Source organism: Martes martes (assembly GCF_963455335.1).
Source record: "Martes martes genome assembly, chromosome: 4".
Taxonomy (NCBI): Eukaryota; Metazoa; Chordata; class Mammalia; order Carnivora; family Mustelidae; genus Martes; species Martes martes.
In genome coordinates, this window is record NC_137891.1 from 115,538,610 (window position 1) to 115,551,211 (window position 12,602).

A 12,602-nucleotide genomic window follows, 5' to 3' on the forward strand; every position below is an offset into this window, starting at 1 on the left:
GCTAGCTGAACATAATAATAAAAAATTAAAATAGGGAAAGAAAGTTCTGGGTGTCAAGAAGACCAGAAGACCTGAAATGAATTTGCATAAAGTGTTTACTCCTACTTATATCTCAGTTCAAGGGATCTTCTTTTATGTTGTCAAAGTTTTGTCTTAATCTGAAGCATTCTGTTTAATACTAATAGATAGGTAATATTATATTATTTTTTAATTTTAGGTAAAATAGCATTTTTGCTTTAAAAAAACTCCAGGTGGGCAATAAAGAATCCATTAAAAGGATATGGATATTATTCTATGCAGCCAAGTAATTTTAATGATAAGTTGATTCTATTCAGCAAAGTCTGAGAGAATGAGACTAGAAAAAGTTATTTGTGACCATTTAGTTAAGCCAAGTTCGACAAAGAAGCATCAGCCCAGAAACATAATCTTTGATGTGTCTTTGGGTGTTACAGGTTTGAAGCATATTGAAAAAATAATCTTCAGCTTACATTATACCTGAGTGTTTTCATTTTTTAAAAAGACTTATTTATTTGTAAGTAATCTCTACACCCAGTGTGGGGCTCGAACTCATGACCCCAAGATCAAGAGTTGCACACTCTTCTGACTAAGCCAGCCAGGCATCCCTGAGTATAAACATATTTCATGGTTAGAATTTTATCTGATGTCCTTTTGTAAAGAATGGCCCTTTCTCAGTTCCTGTTTCTGATGTGGTATTGCTATGTGCATGTATATTGTGTCTTAGGTAATAAAATAGCAAAACTCAGATAAATGTATAAAAGCTAAAGAATGTCAAACATCTTTTCTTCTCTATGATTAATGCCATGTTCAAAGATGGCCTATTCTTTAATTATGTACAATATTATCATTTAAAATAAGTTTCAAATGAATAACGATAACACATTCCTCAGGAGATATCCAATGTCTCCCTGTTCAAAGTAGTGTTAAAATCTTAAAAGACCAAAAAGGATTTATCTCTTCTGTTTTGAATACTTCTGTTTGCCAAGATGAGAAGTTCTATTGAAGACATGGAAAATGAAAATTCATATATCCACATATTATAAAGTTACCTTTAATGGTACCCGCCTCTTGTGCCTTCCTCTCGTCATGAGGGTGTTTCTTCAATGATTGTATTTACTATCAAGTTTCCACAGTACCCTTGGACAAGTTTAGCTATAATTGGGTTATTGGGCCTTTGTGATCCTTAAAACAGATTCAGACAATTATATAACTGGTGTCTTCAGAATTTTGGAGTGCTGTAGTGGCACCTGGGTGGCTCAGTCGGTTAAGCGTCTGCCTTCGGCTTAGGTCATGATCCCAGGGTGCTGGGATCAAGTCCAGCATCGGGCTCCCTGCTTCTCCCCCTGCCTGCCACTCCTCTTGCTGTGCTGTCTTTCTCTCTCTCTGACAAATAAATAAAATTTAAAAAAAAAAAAAAAGAAAGGAATTTTGGAGTGCAGCAGCAATTTCTAGTCCAATCTTACCTAACGATATAGTCAAACCTTTTAATCAATTTTTTAAAGAAGAGATTTATTTATTTATTTGAGAGAGAGGGGCCCACTTTCAAGTGTGAGGTGGGGACATGGTGGGGAGAGGAAGGGAGGAGCAGAGCATGAAGGAAAGGAAGAGGGAAGGAATCCCAAGCAGACTGTGTGCTGAGTGTGGAGCCTGGTAGGGGCTCCATCTCAGGACCCATGAAATCATGACCTGAGCCAAAACCAAGAGTCGGTGGCTCAACTGACTGAGCCATCCAGATGCCTCCAGGCTTTTTATAACTTTGAACTCCTAGAGAAAAGTACATTGTCTGATTAAATAATTTATAATTAAATAATTTTCAGAGACTCTATCTCTTGATAGTTCTTTATATGGAAGAACACTTCACACTTAAATGGTATTTGTGAATCAACTATAATATTTACTCTGGTGTTTAAAAATAATGTATGATGACACTTTATTGGAAGTATTTGAGCACCTTCACAAGGCTTGCCTCCAATGGCTTTACCTTTAATATTTCATTTGTGGGGAGAGTATCTTTTTTTTTTCTTTTAAGATTTTATTTATTTATTTGAGAGAGAGAGAGAGAGCGCACAAACAGGGGGGAGGGGCTGAGAGAGAGGAAGAAGCAGCCTCCCTGCTGAGCAGGGAGCCAATGCTGGCTGGATCCCAGGACCCTGAGATCATGACCTGAAGGGAAAGCAGATGTATAACTGACTGAGCCACCCAGGCGCCCCTCGTGGGGGTAGTATCTTAAGGGGAAGGCTGACCAGAGTGCTTATTTTGTATTAGTAGGATTTTCCCCCATTATAACCTTAGTTGATCACTTATCAAGAAAGTTTTCTTTTCTCTTCTTTTTCTTCCTTCCCTTTCCTTCCCTTTCCTGATAGGAGGATTAAAAGAAAATACATGTGCAGCAAAACTAATATGGTACCATACCTGGATTTGGTGAGCTCGAATTCCTTGCTGATTTAGACTATGAAGTGAGGAACCTATATCTGCCTTGACCTTTGAAAGCCTGAATTAAGTGTTACAGGCTTGCAGTTACAACCTTTTTCAATTTCTTGTTCCCCGAACTGCCTGGAATAAATTCAAAAGAGGAAGGAATATACCTTAACCGACAGCAAACTCCTTTATTGCATCAGAAGAGAGCATATTTGCATTATCAGGCAAATTGGGGTTATTGGCCATAACAGAGATGTTCTTTCATTTCTCTGTTTATTTCATTTCTGATGGAAACTCAGGCCAGAACATTTTATGAAGCAATGTTGAGATAAATATGGCCTGTCAATTCTAAGAGGGAACTCCCTACCGCTTGCTAATTTCAGGATGTCCAGGGTAATTAGAACAGTCCTCCAACCAAAAAAGGAGAAAGCCGTGTAAGTAAAAATCTCTTATTCTTCTGCTTGCTTCTCCAGGCCCATGCCTTTTCTCCTTGCTATCTTTTTGGAATCCTAAGAAATAATGTGATACTCCATCACGTGCCTGGGGTGGGGAGGGCGCAGGAAGGGTGAGGAGAGGGGTGCTTGTGGCTACATTTCTGTATTGAATTTAATTTTTCATTGATAATTAGACTCTCAAAGCCACCTGATATTTTTGACCAGCAGGAAACAAAAGCCCACTGATTGACTCAGGGGATGCCGGGGAGCGGCCCCCACTGTGCTCACACAGCTTCTCCACAAAGACTAAAAACAAGAGCTGTGGCAAATTGGATCACCATGCAAGTTCCAACTGGCCCATTGTGTACAAGTAGTAAATTGGGAGCTGATATTTCTGAGAACTATTTATTAGCAAAGCTTGGTGTTTTACTCCCTCCCTCCTCTGCCCTCCTCCCCCCTGCCCTCAGTTGTTTTTTCTCGTTTCCTTTCTGTCTTTTATTTTCAGCAGACTGCTTTTTATTGAGTTAAGTGAACAATCTAAAGCACTTAACAAAAAATTCAGGTAATTATCCAAAGAGTTGTCCAGACTAGAAACGTACGGATTATATGTGACAAATTGAATAAAAATTTTTTCAGTGGTCTTAACAGGTATTTATGTGTGCATAATGGCACAAAAGGCAAAAATGGAATGACATTTGCAAGAGTTTACTGAAATGCAAGCAAAGAGATAATATCCTAAAAATTCAAGCCTACTGCTGCATATATTAAGATTTGTAAATGAAGATGTCTCAGTGACAGCTTCTGGTGGAGTGATCAGTTCTAACCATTTAGTACAAAAAAGGTGTGAAAATACTAGCCTGTGGCCAGTTAGCAGAAATTGTAGTTATACAAGTCTAGACCTGCATGTCTTACAGAAGAATTGATAACTCTGGAGTTTTTTCAATTTGAGTAATACAGAGAGGGAAAAATGGAGTCTGTTTCATTAGCTGCTTATATATGTTCCATCTTTGAGAGTTTTAGCTTTCATTGAGTTGGGAATATGGTATTACTTCTACTACCAATATCATAGAGAAAATGTATACAGAAGGCTGTATGACAGCAGAAATAAATAAAATTTTTGTTAATCTTTCCCAGCAAAGTTTTCAAGATGATACCAGTTCATTTATGGGCACTTACTCATTTGATCTTTTATAGAAACCACTACATTTGGTGCATTTTTGTTTCCATGTGCTTCCATTTTCCACCAGTGTATAATTAATTCTATGACTTAATGAATTGATTTGGTGAGAAGAGCTCAGACTAACATGGTTAAATCCTGGTGTTCCAGCCGGGGAGCATCATGAAGACTCTCACCGAGAGGGTACAAGTAAATTCTGGTCATTATTTTGTATCCGAGTATTACTACTCAACCATCAAATATCAAGAAATGCCGTGGTGTCCAGTAATGTACAGGAGTGCCGTGGTGTCCAGTAGTGCTGTGGTGTCCAGTAATGTTGCAGGGGATGAGAAGAGTATGCTGCTTGGTTTCAGACATTCAGAAGTTTATCATTTAGTAGGTAAACAGAAGTTACCAACAAAAACAATGAACAAACTCTTCAATTACAGAGGTTGTGAATATGATATTGCAGAGGTAATTGGTATTTGAATGCCTATTTAGATACTCTTATAGAAAGAATTGAAGTCTAGTCTTTCTTAACCTGATAGCTAGCATAAGGTGGGTGGGGTTATTGTGCCTCAGAAAATCATAATAGGGGCGCCTGGGTGGCTCAGTGGGTTAAGCCTCTGCCTTTGGCTTAGGTCATGATCTCACAGTCCAGGGATCGAGCCCCACACCAGGCTCTCTGCTCAAAAGGGAGCCTGCTTCCCCCACCTCGCCGCCTGCCTCTCTGCCTACTTGTGATCTCTGTCTATAAATAAAATCTTAAAAAAAAAAAAAAGAAAATCATAATAGAATTTAAAGGTATCTTAACAACTTTTTTTTTTTTTTTTTAGAAAAACAATTTCATTTGATGCTTGGAAACCAAAGCAGACAACAGACGCTCAGGATTCAGGGACAGTGAACAATCTCATAGATGAGGGGGATGTTCTTAGAGTATGGTACATTATAGAAAACTATTCAGTTTTTGCCATCACAGATTTTTTTTAAATGGAGAGAACCTGGGGCGCCTGGGTGGCTCAGTGGGTTAAAGCCTCTGCCTTCGGCTCAGGTCATGATCCCAGGGTCCTGGGTTTGAGCCCCGCATCAGGCTCTCTGCTCAGCAGGAAGCCTGCTTTCCCCTCTCTCTCTCTCCCTGCCTCTCTGCCTACTTGTGATCTCTGTCTGTCAAATAAATAAATAAAATCTAAAAAAAAAAAAATTAAAAAAAAATAAATAAAATGGAGAGAACTTGAAGATGAGCAAAATGAAGTATATGCATAATAAGTCTCTGATTGCGTTGCTGTAGGACTAAATGACATAAGTCATATAAGGTGGCTGGCACATACTATGTTTTTAAGAAATACGAGTTATTAAAAAAAAAAAAGAAAAGAAATACGAGTTGTTTTTAAAATAAAGCTGTCAGGAAAGGGGGTAGTTTCTCAGGGCCTGAGAATGGAGAGTGAGATGGAAGTGATGGTGCATGCTTTGGCTCTCTGGGCTCTCAGGGGCCCTGATGGGTATATGGCCATAGATCTGTCCTCTGTGACACTCTTGGCACTCTCTAGGCCTGGCGGTCTCCTTACTGTCTTAGCACTGGTTTCTAATATCTGTCTCCTTTCCTGTCAGCACAAGAAATAGAACTAATTTCCATGTCCCGTAGACTCTTCTCTGCAGCATTTGACATTTTTGTGCTTCTTTGGGATCTTCCAAAAGAAGAAAAAAATCCCCTCTTTCCTTGGTTTCTGTGATAATCACACTCTTTCATTTTTCCCACTTTCCTCTCAGTTTTTTGATGAGTTCTTGAGTTTCATCCTCTGAGAGCATGCTTATCCCTCACGTTTTTTTCCCCAAACCCAAGTCCTCTTCTCACCCCCCTTTTTCTTTAACTCTACAAACCTCCAGTGAGATTCTCATCCTCCCCCCCCATGATGTCAGTTCTCATCGGATGCCCAACAGTTCTCCATACCCAGCCCCAGCCTCTCACCAAGCTGTAAAAATGCATTTCCCGTTTATTTTTCCTTATAGCATCTGTAGTTGTCTTAAATGCAATGTGTCCATACAGAATTTATTTTCCACTGTGTTCCTTCTCCTGTATTCTGTATTTATGTTAATGGTATTCCTACCACAGGGCATTCAAATGTGCCAGTGTGCCTGGGACTAAAGGATTTCCCTGGATACAAGACTTTCACTGTGAAAACCACCAAAGTCCTGGGCAATCCGGGACTCACCAGAACATCTGAGTTTTCCTCTACTTTTCTTTTTCCTCATCTCCTACCTTTGAGTAGTCACCAGGCTCAGAGGATCATGTCTCAGAACTCTGTCTTGAAACCTACCCCTCTTTTTTTTATTCTCCATATGACTGTGTGCGTTCAGGCCTTTATTATTTCGTATCTGGAGTATTATAATAGAATCCCACCTGGTATTTTTTACTATAATCTTGCTCGTCTTATACACTGGCAGAGTAGTCTGCATAACTGCAGATCTAATCATCATGGCAGTATTAAACAATAAGCCAAAATGTTAGGAAGTGATAAGTCCATGGAGAAAATTGAGTTCTGCCATAGATTAGAGGGTCTTAGCTCTTCAACCCGGCCACAGGAACCCTGTGACTCTGAAAGGAACTGATTGTAACCTCAGTATAATAAATCTCTGTTAGAGATCAACACAATTTTCTCCTCAGCTTCTGGATCGATTTTTTCCCCTCTGCCTGGACAGCAGTGCTTGCTTTTTAGAAATTGCTATGGGAACATCAGCTTGCATCAGAGTTGAATCAAAATAAGACGAAAAAAATTCTGTGATTATCTGTATACAAAGAACTAGATATTAGTGATAGGGAAAGGAGATAAGAAAGAAAATATAAATTTTAACCAAGAAAACAAATTAGAAATTTCGCTGCTTGGGAATATTATCTTAAACACACCCAAAGCAGCTCACCTCCCCACACCCTGTTCTAGGACCTATCTCTTGCTTCAACGAGTCTTACTAGTGGTGACATCATTTTTTGCTAATAGCATGCTCCTTCATTGTGTCAAGTACATGAACTTGGAGTGGGTGGGGGGTTTTAAATATATCCATAAAGTCTTTGATATTCTTTTCTTTTAAAAACTTTTACTTTTTTGGGGCACCTGGGTGGTTCAGTGGGTTAAGGCCTCTGCCTTCGGCTCGGGTCACGATCTCGGGGTCCTGGGATCGAGCCCTGCGTCGGGCCCTCTGCTCAGCGGGGAGCCTGCTTCCTCCTCTCTCTCTGCCTACTTGAGATCTCTTGTCTGTCAAATAAATAAAGTCTTAAAAAAAAAAAGATTTTACTTTTTTAAGTAATCTCTACACCCAACATGGGGCTTGAACTCACAACCCTGAGAGGAAGATTTGCTCGCTCCTTCTGCTGAGCCAGCCAGGCACCTCAGTCTTTGATATTCCCTTTTTTTTTTTTTTTTTAAATTTTTTTTTTTTAAGCTTTTATTTATCTGTCAGAGAGAGAGAGGGAGAGAGAGTGAGCGAGCACAGGCAGAGGCAGAGGGAGAAGCAGGCTCCCTGCCAAGCAAGGAGCCCGACGTGGGACTCGATCCCAGGATGCTGGGATCATGACCTGAGCCGAAGGCAGCTGCTCAACCAACTGAGCCACCCAGGCGCCCCTGCTTTTTTTTTAAGATTTTATTTACTTACCTGACAGAGATCACAAGTAGGCAGAGAGGCAGGCAGAGAGAGAGGGGGAAGCAGGCTCCCCACTGAGCAGAGGGCCCGATGCAGGGCTCGATCCCAGGACCCCAAGATCATGACCCGAGCCGAAGGCAGAGGCCTTAACCCACTGAGCCACCCAGGTCTCCCAAGTCTTTGATATTCTATCCTATACGATGTGGAGCTCAATTCTCTTCCTCTTGAGTGACTTGCTTCTAATGAATAGAATATGTCAAGTAACATAGGTGTGTTTTTGAGACTAAGTCATAAAAGAGATTGTGACTTCTTCCTTGCTGTCTCTCGGATCACTCACCCTTGGGGAGGCCAGCTTGCGTGTTATGGCAATGTTCTCCTTATGGAGGTATCTACATGGGGAGGTACTGAGGCTTCCTGAGCACAGCCAGAGCTAACTTGGCAGGAATGTGAATGAATTATCAGTGTGGGAGCAGGTCTGCCTGCCCCACTCAAGCCTTCAGCTGACAGTAGCCTTCGTCAACATCTAGACTGCAACTCATGACTAACTCTGAACCAGAATCACCTAGCTAAGCTGCCCCCAGATTCCTGATCCATGAAACTGAGTGAGATAATAGGTGTTTATTATTGGGAGCTGCTAAGCTTTGGGGTAATTTATTATTCAGCAATAGGTAACTAATACAGAGTAGTTTTTATTTGATCCTTTCTCTCCTACTTCTTTCCTTTTGACCCTTTTCCCGAAGATTCAGCCCCTCAGATCATAATACATTTTGCTGATTCTTCTGCAAAGAAGCTCTATTCTTTACCCCTCCCTTACTGTATTTTCTGCTCTGTTGTATTCCTTCATTTCTGAAACCTTGGCTTCCCATCCACTCATTCCAAGGGTCTGCCCAGCCTCCACTGTACAGAGACCACTCTCCATAGGTCTCTTGCATTTTACATAACTTGTGAGCAGAAACACTAACTGCCTTTTTGTTCTGGTTGATCTTTCCAAGGATGCAGATTTGCTTACTGTCCAGTATAATAAAATCATGTCTTCCAGGGCCTGGGTAGCTCGGTTGGTTAAGCATCTACCTTTGGCTCAGGTATTGATCCCAGGTCTCTAGGATTGAGCCCTGAGTCGTCCTGCCTGCTCAGCGGGAAGCCTGCTTCTCCCTCTCTCTCTGCCCCTCCCCCTGCTTCTGCTCTCTAACTCTCTCTTAAATAAATAAATAAAATCTTTAAAAAAAAAATACTATCGTCCTCTGGCACAAAGGCCAGACAGGCTTGCTTATTGCCCATTAGAGAAGATTTGGGTTTCATGAGTTCAGTATTCCTCAGCTGTGAGGCAAACCTACCATATCCCTCAGTGGGATCTACTGAGGCCCTTCTCTATCACCCCTGGCATTTGGAGAGTAGGGGTAACCCAAACTGAAATGGTGCTCAGGTGGCTGGTTGTGCCGTGGACAAGTAGGACCTTTGTCTGATGCAGGATCTCATGGCTCTTGCGGGCTCACTTGTCAGTGTGCAAGTATGGTAAAGCTCAGTCTCTTCATAGTTCTTGACAGTTTTGACCCACTCTCCTCAGTCCCACCTGAAGTTGTAATCATGCCTCTATTCTGTTCTCTCCTTCATTCACCAAATGAAAACCGACTACATGTGCTAAATCTCTAACTGCCGCCCATTCTGATTGCATTTGGTTTTGTTTTGAACACATCTTAGTAAACGCTGCAGGCGAATCTCAAGCACACTCTTCTCATTTCTGCCTTGGAACTCTAGAAGGTGGCCGTAGTTTTTTCTGTTACATCTTCCGTGTATTCTTCTCCCTGGAACCATGACGCCTCCCCCTTATACATGTGTGAAACTTACCTCTTCTGGGAAATAGTTACCCATTGTTCTTTCCCTTTTTGTGGGCATCAGCTGAGTCCCCCTTACTCCATCCTTGCTTTCTCTTGCTTCCCTCTACCACTTATCTCCTCCGTGTTACACAACAGTAGTTAATGGGAGACGTTAATGTAGGTTTTTAAAAATCATCTTTTTCCTGGATAGATGTCTTTTTCCTATAGAGGGTAAGAAAGCCCTTGAAAGCGAGGGACTTGGAATTTGTTTTTATTTATTTAAGATTTTATTTATTTGAGAGAGACACAGAGATAGGGAGAGAGATAGAGGGAGAGAGCATGAGCTGGAAGGAGAGGGAGAAGCAGGCTCCCCACTGAGCAGACAGCCTGATGCAGGGCTTGATCCCAGGGTCCTGGGATCATGACCTGAGCTGAAGGCAGCCACTTAACCGACTGAGCCACCCAGGTGTTCTGGAATTTGTTTTCTTTTCTCTTTTTCTTTCTTTCTTTTTTTTTTTTTAAGATTTTATTTATTTATTTGACAGAGGGAGATCACAAGTAGGCAGAGAGGCAGAGAGAGAAGGGGAAGCAGGCTCCCTGCTGAGCAGAGAGCCCAATGCGGGGCTTGATCCCAGGACCCTGAGATCATGACCTGAGCCGAAGGCAGAGGCTTAACCCACTGAGCCACCCAGGCGCCCCTGGAATTTGTTTTCTTAGTAAGACATTCAGGTCTGGAGAGTCCACTTGACATGGTGGTCACTTACCCAGTGTTGGCAGACCCACATTGTCTGGCTTCCTGGGATAATCTGAATCTCATCTGGTGACCTCACCTTGTTTCTCAGACACAGACTAAGAAGCCCTGAGCAGGCACTGAAATCACGTCCATCCCACGAAGCCGATGGCAACCCTGGAACTGGCCTGCGGCTGCTCCTGCAGAGCTGTATCTTTTTTTCAGCCCAGATCTTTCTTATCAGTCTTAGCCTTTATCCACGACTTCTTACCCTTTACCTCAGGCTCCTGTAGTGTAAACCGTCCTCTGGAGAAAAAACCACCAAAGCTCTTCAGTCTTTTGTCCGTTGCCTAACTCTTAAGTTCTCTTTCTTATGCCCTTTAATGCTCTCCCTGTGAGATGAGACTGGGCTCCTTGGTTTCATATTCTGTTTTCTGTGGGAAAGCATTAAAAATAAGAACTAAACAAAAAGTTTTACTCTGAGGAGATTTTTTTTTCTTTTTGGGGTCTCTTCTTTTTGAGGTTTAATCTAGTCTGCAAACACAGAATCTTGCTTACTCTGTCCTTCGCTCCATATAGCTGCACTCCTGGAAGCTCAGTCCTTGTGGGCCGTTTTGTTTTTTGGTATTGGGGAACTTCTATATATAGCTTTTTAGAGACCATCTCCCTTCTCCACACCCTCTCCACTGCGGGCTTGTGAACTTGAAGCCACATGCGTCCGTGTGTGCGCACGTGCACACATTAGAAAGAGAAAAAGAGATTTCTCACCAAGCATGCTCTTTCCCGTGTCCTCAGCTAGTTTTGGAATCTGTGAGTAGCGTGAGGGAGCCCAGGGTGAATTTGTCCTCCTGGTGAGTCACATGGCTAGCGGCTTCTTCAATTCTGTCAAGTTATACAATAGCAGTTTTCCCTACCAGTTTTGTGACTTGCCTTTTTAGAATTTGAACGGATTTGAGGGCTAATAGGTAAAGTAGTGAGAGAGAGGAAATTATGGCTCATTTTCATTGGTGGCAGGAGGGGATTCCTAACTACAGACATTTTATTGATAAAATGAAATATATGAAAAATGCAATAGACATTTTTTATTTTATTTTTTGTTGTCATCTCTTACTATGTATGAAATTGTCTCCAATGTAAGTTTTAACCTGATTAAATGTGATAGACATTTAAAAATCTATGTAAATTCAAAAAAATTCTCTTTATGTATGCTGTCTTTTGTCTAGAATCTAGCAAATTAGTACCTTTCATTGCAGGACTTCTGCTTAACCTAGTAATTAAAAACAACCAAAAAAGAAATACAAACCAAAGCAACTACAAATACCAATATTGAATAAAGCATTAAAAAGAGAAACAAAACAAACAAAAATAAAAAGAGAAACACAGGATCGCTTCTTCCCTTTGAAAATGCAGAATGAATATATAAGTTAGTGCACCCCCCCGCCCCCCAAAAAAACCCAAGAAAATAATCATCCACCTCCAGGGTAAACTTTCCTGCTCAGGGGCACATGCTGACTGTAGATCTTCTCTGTGTTCCTATGGATAGCACAGCACAGGCTCATACAGAAGACTGTGCCAGATATTATCACCACAGCAGTCCCGATGCCCACGCACCAAGGATGTGGGATTTGCTGTCAGAGACCTCTTTGATGGCCTCAGAGCAAGGCTTCACTGGGATGCTTGGGAGGAAATCCTTTCAGGGGGCGGATGTCTGAGATAAATTGTTGCACTCCTCCTGCCACACCACAGTGGTCCAGTGCAGAGGGGACGGCTGTTAGCATCCTGCTGGGGCTCATCCTTGACTTTCAGCTTGTCCTTGTAAAACTCCTGGACTGAATCACTTCATCTTCATGGGACTATCCCAGCTGCCTGCTACTGTTTCAATGGCGAATATCACCAAGAGGAGGCCAGAGAGCAATCACTGCATGCACTGGGGCTCTTGCCCTGCAGCCCAGCAGCCCAGGAAACCCACCAGCATCCCGAGGGCGCCAGCTGCAATCAGAATTTATACTCAGTATGGAAGCTGGAATGGTCATTTTCTTGCTTCAAGTTGTTCTTGGTCTCAGATTCAAACAAGAGCTAAGTCCACGGACAAGGAATGCAAGCCTGGGGAGCCTGAAGATGAAACTAAACCCAAAGAGCAGGTATATGAGGTCCTTGGTGCCTTTTTTGACCAGCATGGTGAAGGATGGACAGGCTGGACTCCCGGTGTGGCATGAGGCATGTGCAACGGCTGGGACCTGAGGTGTCTGCAGCTGCCCGAACTTCTTTTTGATACTGTTATTCTTTCAAATTGCTATTAAGAACCTAATGAAAAGAAACTCTGTTAGGAAAATCTTTATCATTTTGGTCTGGTGAAAATAGAGTATTTGTTTTTATTGCAGAATTGTTTTTCTCTCTAG

The 12,602-nt window shown here is 41.8% G+C and overlaps 1 pseudogene across 1 annotated transcript; it reads right to left on the minus strand.

The window, feature by feature from the left end:
* Positions 1-11,669: 11,669 nt before the first annotated feature.
* On the minus strand, positions 11,670-12,380 carry LOC308341669 (CD9 antigen-like; annotated as a pseudogene). The gene has a single exon. The product of its transcript is annotated as a CD9 antigen-like (transcript).
* Between the last annotated feature and the right edge of the window lie 222 nt (positions 12,381-12,602).